Here is a 16343-nt window from a genome sequence, read left to right as displayed (position 1 = left end):
GTCTGAGGGGGAAAAGCTATTCAAGTAGAAGGTTTTACCGTATATATGGATCCTTTCCGTGTAGGGGTGGGATTTTGCTGCTTGTCGAGTTTGTCGAGTGTATTGTCGTGGAGGGGATACTAATGCCCGGAGTTCATCAGAGAACTTGCCATTAAAATACTTGTAAAACAGACACGCGGATGCCACGTTTCGGCGATGGGACAGGTAGGAGTTTAGTTGATATTTCAGGGCCTATTTGGTAGCGACTCTTCTTTTAACCCTGTCGGAGCGAGACAGAGACTAGTGGCAGATGCACCAGCTCAAATGTGCCAACAATACTCCGTGCATGGACGAACCATGACCTTGTGGAGATATAGGATGCTCCCAAGTGTGAGTAGCCTTTTAGCACGTTAGAGAGAGAGGTCCTCTTTTTTGCAGCAGCCTTGGCAATTGCCTCGATGTGTTTGTATGAGATCAGTAGCACCGGTTTAATTTCAGAGTGTTCCTTTGTCTGAGAAGATCTACAGGTCTACCAGCACCGAGAGAGTTGTCCGCGCACCTGGATCCTAAACCAGGTATTTCTGCGACCCTGCATGGGTAGTTATGATTAATTGAGTTAGTATTAAAGGTTATCTACTGAAAAGTTACACTCCTCAAAATAGTAGGAAAGGATTTCCTATGCTTTCCATTTCATCGTTAATGGAAAAGAAAATGTTAAGTAAAAAATCATGCGGTGAAAACATCTAGATTTGCAATGGGTTGATTTGAAATAAGAATGAATTTGATGATTAAAATATTGTTCATATATTTGTTTAAGAAAAGGATAAAATATCAAAGTATGATTCAAAGTTATGTTAAGATTTAAGATAAAATTTGATGCACAAACTCTGAATATTTATATCTTGAAGAGTTAGGGTACCTGTATTGTCAGTCGGAATACAGCAGTCAGACAAAAATCAACCCGATCCAATTGCATTGGCATATATGTCACTCAAGTACGTCCAAGATGCCCAGTTTTAGGGGGTGTAGCGGGAGTTGAGAACGGCGCTCATTGCCCTAATCAAGATACAAGGCCAAACATTGGGAGATCTGTCGAGTTCCTCTGATCACACCTCTGCGCCTGGCTAATAGGAAAAAACGGGGTATTAAAGCACGGCGATAAGCAGAGCCTATCTACTCCTTAAATAGTTTTAGTTTGTAAACCGGTAATTTGTTCGAGTCACCAGCTCTAGGAAAGTCGTCAACCATGACTTTATTTAGTAGCACAGGTTCAGCGCTTTCCTTCGCATAGACGGGTGATCTGTTACACTCCTCAAAATAATTTAAAAGGATTTGTAATGCTGTCCATTTCATTGTTAATGGAAAATAAAGGGTGAAGTAAAAAGTATGCGGTGAAGATATCTAAAAAAGTAATATTAAGATTTAAAATAAATACATAGTGTTTTAAAAAGACAAAGTAAATGATTTATTTCACAGAAAGTAAAAAACATTGCGAATCTATCACTTTCACCCTTTCATCGTATGCTGTTTGACTCACCACTATTATTCCATACGCCATCTATAACTCTCACTTCTTTATTTATCAATAATAAACAATAGTAAAAAAACGGAAAAATAAAAATTTGAAATCCTATTATAAACAAAAGAGAATATCACTACATGTAGTTATTGGAGAGAAAATAAGAAACTAGACTTTGTAGCCTGTTAAAAATGAAAAAAAAACGTTGTAGCCCGTTGACTTAAAATGGATGATTTATGGCAAATTGATGGTTGAATATGGTTAACTCTTTGCTCACTTTTACATTAAATACTAATCCCTATTAACCCCTAATTGTATATCGAATGGATACCATAATACTTGATTCGCTGTGTCTCATCATAGCAAAGGTCCATACAAAATTTGAGCCAGATCGGCTCAGTAGTTTCCAAGATGAAGTAAAAAGGACAGACTAAGAGAAATATAGAATAGATTTTAAAGAGAAAGAGACTAGCTTTGAATTTGGACATTTTTATATATTTATTTCGTTTTTCAAATCCGCTTTTCTTTATTCAAATAATTTAACGCAAACTCAACGGGTAATTCAACGGGTCATATATTTGTCATAATAATACTGTGGTCATGAGCTGTAATTATTTACATTGGAAAAATACTCAAAGAAAAAATGCGTTGCAATTCCTTTATTTTTACAAATGACAAAAAAGGAATAAGGAAAATAATTTCTGATGAAAAAGTATAAAATGAAAATGTCGAACAGACTATGCACTAAAACATTTTTATTTGGATTTAATTATTCATGTTTTATTATGCGAACGTTTTAGCTTTCTTTTCTTTCCTCAGGCAGGTTTTATTAAAACTCTTATGGAGAATTTGGGGCGGGGGAATAGAAGGTATGTAACGAAGCGGTGCGCTTTTTTAACTGAGCATCGACGAACGAAATTCGCACCAGCTGTAGGATAGCTGACTAAGGAAAATATTAGCAGCAGCTACAGCCGTTTTAGCGATATGCAAATTAAGCAAGTGTGAACGCGCTGACGTCACGGGAAGAAGAAGGAGAGAAAAAAGACAAAAATGGACAGCACGAGGAGAGAAGCAAAGTGCGGTACGGGAAGATGGACGAGTGATGTCAAAGACGAGAAATCGCTGGCTATGGCGGGCCTAAAGTGGCGGGGAAAGAGATTTTTAAAAAGTACATGTTATATGGCAGAGCGTTGTAAAACACGTGTATGTGGAAAGACTTTTGAAAGATAAAAACCACGAATAAATGCTTTTCATTTGCACTTTTAAAAAAATCTGAGTCGGATTTTTATTTATTTCTTTTTTTTATTTTGTTTGTTCTTTTGCGACCAGAAAAAGTGTGGGTTCGAGTAGTTGAAATGTGACAACACGGTTCAACTAAGCTGTTTGATTACAATGTTGGCCATGAAATCCCTTCGGTAAATCTCCATTCTCGGGCAACGCCGGGACACAGGAAGCTAGTGGATAAATAATTTATGTAGGTATTTGTCTGTAAGCAAATGTGTGTACACGTGTTATTACTCATGGAAAATACGGATCTGCAGAGCATAGGATTAATGGCCTTCAAAATTTAGGATGGAATTGATTTTTTTTTTCTACGTTAACTTCAACTCACCGTTCACATTCGAAATGTCTTCGGCTATGCTTACAACGAATATTATAGTTAAATTTGGGGCTGATAAAGAAGTTTACCAGATATGAAAACATTTGCTATCCAACGTAAAAGCTAATGTAATCCCTCGCGGCCATTTTTTCACAACGAAGGAATTAGTAATGCACATGCGTAACGCCTTTCGGAATAAATACCTCCAATCTCATCATGTAAAGAACGGCTTTCGGAATAAACACCGCAAACCTCCATATGTTTAAAACGGCTTTCGGAATAAATACTATATATCTCCCCATGTTAAGAACAACTTTCGAAATAAAAAACAACACCCTCCTCGTTTTAAGAATGCTTCCGGAATAAACACCCTATTTTTTTCCAATAATGAAGAGGGGATATATTTGCTTTGCCAACTATTTCAATTACCCGCATGCACATTACCATATATATATATATATATATATATATATATATATATATATATATATATATATATATATATACACGGAATATGTTTATTCGATTATATTTCACCTTTTATTTATACCAATCCTTTGACTTGTGAAGCTCAATGTAATTACAGGGCATATACCGAATAAAGAACAAAAGTCTATATTACAAATTTCAAGATATTTACCATTTTACCATTTATTCTTTTAAGTATGTTGGCATACACAATTTTTGACTGCACCTGTTTCGTAGCGCAAGATAATTCATTAAATTATTATATCAATCAATGAATTTATTTCGTGCGTAACTCATCATAAGAAAAAACACTTATCGATTTATTAAAAGAAAATAAATGCATATAGACATTAAAATACAAAGATGGCGTAATAAAATGAAAGAAAAAGCAATTTTAAGATTTTTTAATCACGCCCATATGCATTTTATTTTATTTTCATGAATTGATAAGTGCCTTTTCTTCTGATGAGTTAAGGGCAGAATAGATTCATTGATTGATATAATAATTAATTAAATGAATGATTCTATATTACGAAGCAGGTGCTGTCAGATGTTGTCCATGTCAACCTATATATATATATATATATATACATATATAACTACTTCATTTACTCACACAAATTTAATATACGAAAGTATAGATTTATGCGTAAACTTTAAGTATTTACTTCAAAAGTGCTCAATACGTAGGTAGAGCTAGTTAGTAATTTATAAAATATATATGGCGATTAAGCTACACTGAATATTCTGCGTTTCATCCACTGTAGGATTCGTCAGGCTTATGCGCGAATTTTGTGGTTGCTTCTTGTTTTTATATATGTTGAGGATTTCTAGTTAGCCAATCAGCTTTCTAGTATCCACCGCGTTCCCTCCTATCAGCCAATGGGCATGCATTTTATCGAACAAAGGATCTGTTTTAGAACTAGGTTAGTGGTTTAAGGTAGATCTTTCCCTCCTTTTTTTTTTTCTTTGTTCGATAAAATGCATGCCCATTGGCTGATAGGAGGGAACGCGGTGGATACTAGAAAGCTGATTGGCTAACTAGAAATCCTCAACATATCTAAAAACAAGAAGCAACCACAAAATTCGCGCATAAGCCTGACGAATACTACAGTGGATGAAACGCAGAATATTCAGTGTAGCTTAATCGCCATATATATTTTATAAATTACTATATATATATATATATATATATATATATATATATATATATATATATATATATATATATATATTTGTAGTCATCGACATACAGTCCTGTTTCGTTGAATCACAATTCATCCGTGCCGCTAGATTAGCACCTCTCCCAAGCCGAGGATAATCGAGTTGAGTCAGCAATTCTACCGATCGAAACACGGGAGAGGCGCCCGTAAATTATCTCACCAAATGTTTATTTAAACAAACATTTGTCCACCACTTTTACAGTACTCTAACCGCTTGTTTATAAACAAAAAGTGAGCGTTGCATATATATATATATATATATATATATATATATATATATATATATATATATATATATATATATATATATGGTGTCCAAGAGGTCACTGAAGGGTTTTGAACTTAAATAGATTTTTTTTATTTGTGACGAAATCTTTCTGAAATTTTAACGCAAACTGACTAAGACCTTGAGATTTTTTTAAATGTACAAAATTCAAACAATCTTTATTTATGAAAAATAGTTTTCTTTAAATGTTGCTCATTTTCTCTACTAATTTTCGGATTATTACAATCATAAGCATTTGTTTTCTTTTCATGAATTGATAAGTGCTACTTCTTTTGATGGGTTAAGGGCAGAATAGATTCATTGATTGATATAATAATTAAATGACTGATTTTCCGCTACGAAACATGTGCTGTCAAGAATTGTGCATGTCAACGTAATTAAAGGAATAATGCCTCAAAATTACACTTGCAGCTATTTTTACGGGAGGTATCCATTATCTTTCTCTGACTAAACGAATATTTCCATTACATTTTTGAGAGGACATCTTTGAGTTCCCTAGATGCAATTTCTCAGTGTTTTTGAATTTCCGCAACTTTATGTTTTTTGTTTTGTTTTTTTTTTTTGTTTGTTTTTTTACTTCCTTGAAGCATTTTTTTTTTTTTACTTCCTTCAAGCAATTTTTTAATTTTACTTCCTTGAAGCAATTTTTTTAATTTTTTTTTTACTTCCTTGAAGCAATTTTTTTTTTTTACTTCCTTGAAGCAATTTTTTTTGTACATTTTATTCCATTATCTTATGTGCGAAAGTCTATAATATTTTTCTATCTCAAACGTTTTATTCAATTCCAATGATATACTTAATCTTTCCAAAGATTGGTCATTTCAAGGGAAATCCTTCCACACTGTGTCAATTTTTACTTTTTATTCTTATGTAGGGAATGAAAGAAATCAACATGGGTTTGAATATTTCTTTTTTATTTCATTTTTAAATTAAAAAAAACACTTAAACGTGCATTATTTACATTACATTTTGGCAGAAACAAACACTCAAATTTTCTATTTCAACTGCAACTTATGTCCTACATTTAATTCTTTTTTTTTTCATTAATAAAAACTACGCATCCTCTGACCTGCATTTTGTACAATTTTGTGTCCACTTATCAAGGCCGAAAACCTCCTTCAGGACAAAGATTAATGAGTACAAACAACTGCACAATTAGTGGTGGGAATTGGGCATGATTTGATTAACAAGAACTTATTTACATTAAACTTGAAGATGACCACATTGTAGTATGCTGGAAAGCAGGCAAGCGGAACAGAGTTCCACGGCCGGGCAGTTCTAAGAAAGAAGTTTTGTTTTAGATTTAGGCACATATAAAGAGTGGAGGAAATTGTTAGTAGTACTTTTAGCGAGAGAAGTGGGGGGTTTTTGTGAAAATTTGGCAAGGTTTGATCATAGATTGGAGCTACGACGAGCACTTGCCATGAAAATAACGATAGAGGAGAGGCAGGCTCGTGAAATCGCTTCTGTTAGAAAGAGGTTGCAGGGAAGAGAAAAAGATATCACCTATTAGGTTTAAAAGTCTGTTTTAAACTTTATCAAGTCGAGATATTTACTTTTAAAGATATTGTTAACTTTACAGCATTCAATCTCTTTTACGGTAACATTTTGATAAAACAGTTGAATAAGTATTTGTTTACGTTGGACTTGAAGATAATGACATTGTAATCAACTGGAAAGCTGACCAGCAAAACAGAGTTCCACAGGCGGGCAGTTCTAGGGAAGAAGCTTTGTTCATGGAATCCACGTTTAGGTTTAGGAAGCGATAGAGAGTGGGGAAATTTATTGATAGTGATTTTGGCTAGACGAGTGTTTGACAAAAGGGGGGGGGCTTACATACTAGTTGTCCATACTCAGCGTTGCCAGGGTGTTATTTGATAATTTAACCAACTATAGCTGTAATGTAGTCGTAACATGCCTACACCGGGAACTCACACGTTGTACATAGACAGCTGCAAAGAAAACAAAGAAAAGAAATAACTCTACTCACTTTTTCCGTTGAAAAAACAGACGTTTATTTCCAGGTACTTTCCAGAGTAACGCCTTGTCTCGTTCAAAACTGTTGTTCCCGGCCCAAGTGTGTAACACGTCTATTTTTGTACTCTTTCTAACGTGATCATTGGTTTGCGGACATATTCTTCTTTTTCTAATCTTTTCCCTTCTTCCTCTCCGTGACGTCACCTCGCACACAGCTCGGTAATTCGCATATAGCTGCCATATGCGCTTCCTCGCTCTGTTACATAGCTCGATTATCTCATAGTTTACCAGGCCACACTATTTGCGAAAGAAACCGGATTAACAAGTAATATTACGTAGGTATGACTTCCTTGGATTTCAAAACCCGATATTATGACCACAAAAGTACATTAAAAAAATTTTTTAAAAAACACCGAATGAAAACAATTCTAACGAACAAATACTGTGAACTCAAGGAAAGCGGCTGTTCGCCGATAGTCGAATGGAAAATAGTAAGACAAGCAAACACATGTAGAGACTTAGACGATCCATGTAGATTATGCCTTCATGAAAAATTTGCGATCCTATAATTTAAAGAACCTCAACATCTATTAAACTGTAGGAGAGAAATGGTGAACAACTGTGTTCACAGGATAAACTTTACTTTAGGAGATCGATCCAAAATAATTTTAAAACTAACAATAACACTAAAAAATAAACAAATAAAATAAGCATAAATATACATAAAATTATTGTACATGTATATATACATATATATATGTATATATATGTATATATATGTATATATAGGCATATATATATGTATATGTATGCATATAAATATATATATATATATATATATATATATATATATATATATATATATATGAACTAACATAAAAAAATTTAACCTAGGTTTAAAATAGATCAGGATGTTCCCTACTAAAATAGCACACACACCAGAAACGGGACGACCCATATATATTATGCCTTCATGAAACATTTGCTATCCTGTACTTTAAAGAACCCCAACATCTTTTAAACTGTGTTCATAGGATAAAATTTACTCTAGGATAGAGATACAAAATAACTTTAAAACTAACAAAAACAATAGAAAATAAACAAATAAATAAATTAAATAAACAGGAATATACAACTATCATATATATATATATATATATATATATATATATATATATATATATATATAACTACTTCATTTACTCACATATAGTGGATGAAACGCAGAATATTCAGTGTAGCTTAATCGCCATATATATTTTATAAATTACTATATATATATATATATATATATATATATATATATATATATATATGAAACTAACATAAAAAACTAACCTAGATTTAAAACAGGTCAAGACACTAGATACCCAGGCTAAATAGAACACACACAAAAAATCGAGTCAACCAGAGGTCAAAGGGGCCTTTGTCCTATACGTGTATTGGCTGATAGGAAGTGCGCAGTGGATACTAGAAAGCTGATTGGCTAACTAAAATCTCAATAGAAGGTGCGTATATAAAAACGATAGACAACCACAAAATAAGCCTGAAGAATCCTAGAGTGGATGAAACGCGGAATATTCAGTGTAGCTTAATCGCCATATATATATTGTATAAATTACTATATATATATATATATATATATATATATATATATATATATATATATAAGTGTATTTGGGCAGCATTTTTTCTATTACGCATGTTTCGTTGAACAGCAGGGATAATTCTTGTTTGTTTCTCTTTTGATCCGCTTTTTCGTTCTGCTCGAGTGCAATAAGAAATTTGCAATAGTCTCGAACGTTTTCGATTTCTATATATTGTGAATTTACTGAAAAAGTCGATTAAAATCATTTCAAATCTTTAAAAGCACTTAAGCGTTCCCTCCTCCTCATATTGATTTTTTATACAAATGAGTAAGGCTTACATGATTGGGAAGTGCAGGTGAGAATGTGAGACGGATATATATATATATATATATATATATATATATATATATATATATATAATAACCCCTGCTCAGGTGCATGCTATCATGAAAAACCTTGACACTTCAAAAGTATGTGGGCCCGATCTCATCCCAGCTGTGCTATTATAAAAGTGCTCAGCCGAAGTAGTTTCAGTTCTCTCAAAAACTTTACAACAAATGCCTTAATGAATTTTGCTTTCCGGGCTGTTAGAAAACTGCTTCTGTGGTACCAGTATTTAGAATTCTGGCGAAAGTACTGACCCATTAAATTATCGCCCCATTAGCCTCCTCCCACTTTTCGCCAAAATATTTGAGACCATATTTAACCATGCTCTAGGCCATCACCTTACAGATGTTAAACTTCTGACTTACAAAAAATATTGATTTAGACAAGCCCGTTCAACAGCAGACATACTCACTGTAATCTTTGAACGTATATACCATTCGCTGGACAAACTGGGGGAGGGCAAAGTGGTAGCTGTAGACATATCTAAAGCTTTTGACAGGGTATGGCATGAGGGTCTCCTCAGGAAAATCAGATCATACGATATCACTGGTAAAATACTTAACATAATAAAATCTTTCTTTGATAAGAGAAAAGCAGGTTGTCCTCGACGGTCGTACATCCAAGCAATATGATATAAATGCGGGAGTGCTTCTGGGGTCTATCCTTGGACCTCTATTGTTCCTAATATTCATTAATGACCTCCCCTACAAAATTGCCTCTGAGATGAGTATATATGCTGATGACACCACACTATAACAGGCAAGACAGGAAAACAAATGAACACATAACTAAAAGAAATGGCAAAAACACTAGAGGATGACCTACCTCCAATCTGTAGAGGAATGGGGACAAAAATGGATGGTCACATTCAATGCTGCCAAGACTAAACTGGTTTCCTTCAATAATTACAAGAAACCTTCTTTGCCACCAATAGCAATGACCAGTGACTCTTTATCTGAGAGTACATCTTTCAAACTGCTTGGCCTAACGTTCACAGGAAACATGAGTTGGAACAATTACATTGAAAGCATTGCCACGGCCGCTGCGAAAAAGGTAGGCTCCCTCTCTACTGTGCTAGAAAACTACTAACACCCGTAAGTATCCTGTAACTCTATAAGGCCACCATTCGCCCATGTATGAAGTATCGCCAATCTGATAGGCCCTGAACTGGCATCTAAGCTTCAGCCTCTGTCCTATCGACGAAACGTTGCGTCCCTCTGCCTGTTCTACAAGTATGTTAATGGTGAATGCTCTGACGAACTGCAGAAACTTGTGCCCCCACGACGTAGACACCCTCGACAACCCCGACAGGCAGCATAATCCCACCCCTACACAGTAGAGATCCCTAGATGTAAAAGATCTTTCTACTCCAGTAGTTTCTTCTCCGGAACCGCTAGACTCTGGAATTCAATTCCAGGTCCCTGCTTCCCCAACTGTACTGACATGCAGAAGTTCGTGTAACGTGAATCGACATCTTCCTGCCCAAATCCCAACATAGTACCCCAGTAGTTGTTGCCCCTGATAGTAGCCCCCTACACCAAAGTGGCAATGTGCCTTGTTTGGGGTGGAAACGTAATAAAAAAATATATATATATTGTTTTTAAAATATATTTTGTTTTTATGCCGCTCCCCATCTGGGGGTACCAAATTGGCTAAAGGTAAAATTATTCCCAACTCGCATTTAGGTAAAAATGCACAAGTAATTGAATTCATTCAAAAAGTATCGCAAAACAAAAACAAATAAATAATACACACACAAATATTTATATGTGTGTGTGTGTCTGTCTGTCTGTCTATACACATACGCACACACACACACACATACATGCAGTATACTCTAGTCGGTTTGATATAGATGGTGGGTTGTTTTTGTTTTACGGCATACCAACCCTTTTCGGGTTATTTAATGCCGAATCCAAAGATTTTGAAGAAAAATTTTTTTTAATAGAATATATTTGTTTTCACGTCGGTTTCTATTTAACCCATAGTTGGGACCCTAACAGGTACTACCACTCCGGGTCAGAGTGGACCTGGGAGCAATGGTAATTAAAGAGTGGCTCCACACTCCCCAAAGCCCACAAGCTGGGTCCCTCACCACTGGATATAGTTTAAGGTCATATCCAGGACCCCCATTGAGGGACTTTTACCCTCTGCAGGGGGGCAGTCGGCGTATTCTAATGCCCCACCGACAGGGCCAGTTTGATATAGAATGATAATAAGTTTTTCACATAAATCCAATAAAAGGGGTTCGGTATTAATGTTATTAATATATATAGGGGCAAGGTAAGTATTCATAAATAATTAATTTTAAGCCTATAGCACGACTTTAACAGATATAATACATCTCCCGCCTACGAATATATTAACACAAAGTGTGTGTAGAAAGTAACGTTATAATAAATGTGGCTTTGGCGAGACTTAATTAATGGAAACTTACGATGAGAAAATCGATAGCAATTCACTTTGAACGCTTGATGAACATCGAAAAAAAATTAAGTCTGCAAATATTTCCGGTGTTAACTTTGTCGATAAATGAACCTGCTTCATAATTAAAAGAGTACGCGTGTTTATCGACGGCGGTATTTTTACAGGTATTTTTTGCGCAAGGTTAGATGAGGTTTTGACAAGCCATCACACTAAATGAAGAACACCTTCGTCTAAAATAAATGACTGTGCAGACTTGTTGGTATTTCCTGGTCGGAGCACCTCGGGAAAATTAAAATAAACAAAACGTTTATTAATCTGACTTAAAAGAAAATAACCATGCGTATCTATTGACCACATTATCGTTTCGTAGGCAGCAAGAGAAATCTTACACACGGTTTAGAGAAAAATTCAAAGTATACTAAAAAAAAAATACTTATCTGTTGCTCTTTTATAATTTTTAAAAATAACTTTTCAAATGTTCAAATATTGAATATTGAGATACATTTTATTTTGGAAATTGATTTTTTTTTTAATTATGACCCCAAACAAGGCACATTGCCACTTTGTTGTAGGGGGCTACTATCAGGGACATAAACATCAGGGGTACTGTGTAGGAAGTTGGGCAGCAAGATGTCGGTTCACGTTACACTTGAACTTCTGCATGCCAGTACAGTCGGGGAAGCAGGGACCCGGAAGGGAATTCCAAAGTCTAGCTGTTCTGGGGAAGAAATTACTGGAGTAGAAGGCTCTATTGCATCTAGGGATTTCGACTGTAAAGGGGTGGGATTTAGCTGCTTGTCGGGTTTGTCGGGGGTATTTACGTCGAGGGGGCACACGTGCTTGCAGTTCGTCAGAGCATTCATCATTAAAATACTTGTAGAACAGGCAGAGGTATGCAACATTTCGTCGATGGAACAGGCTGAAGTTTAGCTGACAGTTCAGGACCTATCAGATTGGCAACTCTCTTTTGAACCTTGTCTAGGACCGAGAGACTAGTAGCAGATGAGCCAGCCCAAATATTACAACAATACTCCATACATGGGCGAATGGTGGCCTTATAGAGGTATAGGATACTTTCAGGCGTCAATAGCTTTCTAGCACAGTAAAGAGAACCCACCTTCATCGCATCGGTGTCATGTTTTCTGTGAACGTTAGGCCGAGGAGTTTAAAAGGTTTACTTTCAGATAAATAGCCATTGGCCATTGCTTTTGGCGGTAGGGAAGGTTTCATGTAATTATTGAAGGAAACAAGGCTAGTCTTGGCAGCGTTGAATGTGACCATCCATTTTTGTCCCCATTCCACTACGGATCGGAGGTCTTCCTCTAGTGTTTCTGCCATTTCTTTAGATATGTGTTCATTTGTTTTCCTGTCGTGTCTGTTATAGAGTGTGGTGTCGTCAGCATACATACCCATCTCACAGACAATTTTGTCAGGGAGGTCATTTATGAATATTAGAAATAACAGAGGTCCAAGGATAGACCCCTGAGACACTCCCGCATTTATATCATATTGTTTAGATGTACGACCCTCAAGAACAACCTGGATTTTTCTCTTATCTAAGAAGAATCTGATTATGTTATGTATTCTTCCAGTGATGCCGTATGATCTGATTTTCTTGAGAAGACCCTCATTCCATACCCTGTCAAAAGCCTTAGATATGTCTGGAGCTCCTCCCCCGCTTTGTCCAGTAAATGGTATATACGTTCTGAGATTACGGTTAGGATGTCTGCTGTGAAACGAGCTTGCCTAAATCCATATTGTTCGTCAGTCAGAAGTTTAACATATGTAAGGTGATGGATTAGAGCTTGGTTAAATATGGTCTCAAATATTTTGGCCAAAAGTGGGAGGAGGCTAATGGGTCGATAATTTACTTGTTCAGTTCTTTCGCCAGAATTCTTTAAAACTGGCACTACAGAAGCAGTTTTCCAGCAGGCAGGAAAGCAAGATTCATTAAGGCATTTGTTGTAAAGTTTGGAGAGAACTGGAGCTACTTCGGCTGAGCACTTTTGTAATAGCACAGACGGGATGAGATCAGGTCCACATGCTTTTACAGTGTCAAGATTTCTTATGATAGCATGCACCTGAGCAGGGGTGATTTTCAGATCGCCTAGTGTGGCGTCTGTCCGCAAAGGAAAGTCAGGGAGAGGGTGGTTAGAGGAGTCCAGTATGGAGTTGGAGGCAAACCATCTAGCAAGCATGTTAGCCTTCTCAGTTGCAGAGCAAACAACCTCATGATTGACAGTGGGGGAATTGTTGATTGCCCATTATTTAGTACACTGTTGTAGATTTTCCAGAACTCACGGGTTCCTAATTTCTGTGCTTCGATGCGTTTTTTGGGTGGTTTCAGTAAATTCTCTCTTAGCTGTCGCTATTTCTTTCTTACAATTATTTCTGGCTTCTATGTACTTCTGTCTGTTTGAACTGAACTTATGTCGGTTAAATTTCCGGTACGCATGCTGCCTTTGCGCTATGGCAGCTGCACAGTTGAAGTAAACCATTGGGGAGAGTGGGGTTTGCTATAGGATTTGCGTGTGGGAACATGTGCTTCAATTGCCGCTTTGAACCATTCAGTGGTCTCATTTGCAGCAGGAAGTGAAAAGATATTTTGCCATGGAACGTCCCTGATGAGGTCTCTGATGGCTTCCCAGTAAGACTTTTTATAGTATCTCGTTGTTTTGAGCACGGGCTCTTCAGTTTTGGCTCTAGAGTTTAGGACGATTTCAACCATTACCACTGCATGATCGGCGTTCCCAAGAGGGCTGTGGGCATTCGTTACACAGTCATCGGGAACTGTGGTCAGAAACAGATCTAGAAGTGATGCATGTTGTTCTTGCTGGTCTGGGAAACGGGTTGGAAACGTAACCATCTGTGATTGGGAATGAGATATAGAGGCGTTACGTGTTGTGGTACCAGCTGCGTCTGTGTAAGTAGAAAATACAAGCCAGTTGCTATGGTGGACATTGAAGTCACCAAATACATGTACTTGTGCGCTAGTGTCGAGGGAAAGTGCTGTATCTATGCTGTCAGAGATTTTGTTTATTAGGGTACAGTCCTGGGTCGAGGGAGAGCGGTAGAGAAACTAAAAGTAGCTAATGTTATATTGTATGTTAAGTCTAAAGCACATAAAGGCTTGATCGTCCGATTCTAGTTTAGTTTCTCTAGTCAAGGGGAGGGTGTTTCGAATGTAGACTCCAAGTCCATGCATATGTCTGTCAGAGTCCTTACGGCAGAGTGGGAGGTATCCAGGCATGTTAAAGTAGTTAGTGGGGATGGAGGAGTGTAGGTTAGTCTCACTTAGTGCTAAGATATCCGGGGTGTTTGTAAGGAGAAATGTTTCAACATCATTTAAATTAGTTCTAAGCCCACGGATGTTCGTAAATACGAGCCTGTTTTTGTTTGGGTTTTTGCCTGGTTTTAGCATAATTTTTAATGTACTGTCATTTTTATTTTTAAGAGTGTCAGTTTAGGAAGGAGGTGCTAACGATAACAATATGGTTAGACCTAACGATAACAATATGGTTAGATCTAACGATAACAATATATTTAGACCTAACGATAAAAATATGGTTAGACTTAACGATAACAATATGTTTAGACCTAACGATAACAAAATGGTTAGACTTAACGATAACAATATGGTTAGGCCTAACGATAACAATATGGTAAGACTTAACGTTAACAATATGGTTAGACCTTACGATAACAATATGGTTAGGCCTCTGGAGAGAGAATATATATATAGGTTACATATATGTATTATAGGGAACAGTTAGCATGCATTACTGGTTGCAAAACATAGGTAAATTTAAGGAAAAATCTGTTACAATTTTAATTTATTAATATTACTGAAGGAAATTATGATGGTCACTGAGAAAATCCTACGTAGGTCCTGGCCTGTCATGTAAGTTTCAACATCTGTCGCATCGACGAAATGTTGCATTCCTCTGCCTGTTTTACAATATTTTAATGATGGATGCTCCGACGAACTACAAGCTCTTATATCCTCTAGATGTAAATACCCGCGACAAGCTCGACAAGCAGCAAAATCCCATCCCTACACAGTAGAGATCCCTGGATGTAAGAAAGCCCTCTACTCTAATAGTTTCTTCCCTTGAGCTGTTAAACTTTGGAATTCCCTTTTGGGATCCTGATTTCTCAACTGTACTGACATGCAGAAGTTCAAGTGTAATGTGAACAGACATTTTGCTGCTCAATTTCCTACATAGTATCCCTGCAACTTATATTCTTGGTTAGTAGCCCCTACATCAAAGTGGCACTGTGCCTTGTTTGGGGTGAAAATGTAATTAAAAAAATGAAAAATATCGATGCTCAAAAGAGAAAGAGTAAGACGTTTTTGTGCCGCTATTCGTAAGGCAAGTCTCGTAATCCACGCAACATTTGAGTATCCAGTCGGTGAACTTTCTCCACGTGCTGAATTGTCGCAAAACCAGAGGATAAACCGGAGTGAAACTAGCTGAATAGTGAGGTTTATGAAAAAATACAACTTTCCATCACGAACCTCTCTGTAGATATAGCAACAAACATGACGGTAACGTTGCAAGAATAACCAACCAAACAAAAATAAAAATCCGGGTCGGCATTTTTCTTTTTTAGCAAAAGTCTTTATTGCCGTTACTCTCCCGTCCCTACACCAGCTTAAAAGTCTCTCACTTCTGCTTCACTACGCACCGATTATAGACAGCTATTCTTTATATGTCCATCTTTTTCGACCTCACTCGTTTTTCGCCCTTCATTCTACATGTCCATCTCCTTCGAGCCGACTTTGTTTCTCCTCGAGCACGTGATGACCGTTTTTTTTTTTCGCACGAGCTCGCGCACACTTCCTAATACAATCGCTTATCACCCATCCTTCGCCTGCTGATGATAT

Source organism: Euprymna scolopes, chromosome 33 (genome assembly GCF_053919585.1).
Source record: "Euprymna scolopes isolate OS-2025 chromosome 33, ASM5391958v1, whole genome shotgun sequence".
In the NCBI taxonomy this organism is placed as follows: domain Eukaryota; kingdom Metazoa; phylum Mollusca; class Cephalopoda; order Sepiida; family Sepiolidae; genus Euprymna; species Euprymna scolopes.
Note: the sequence above shows the minus strand (reverse complement) of the source record.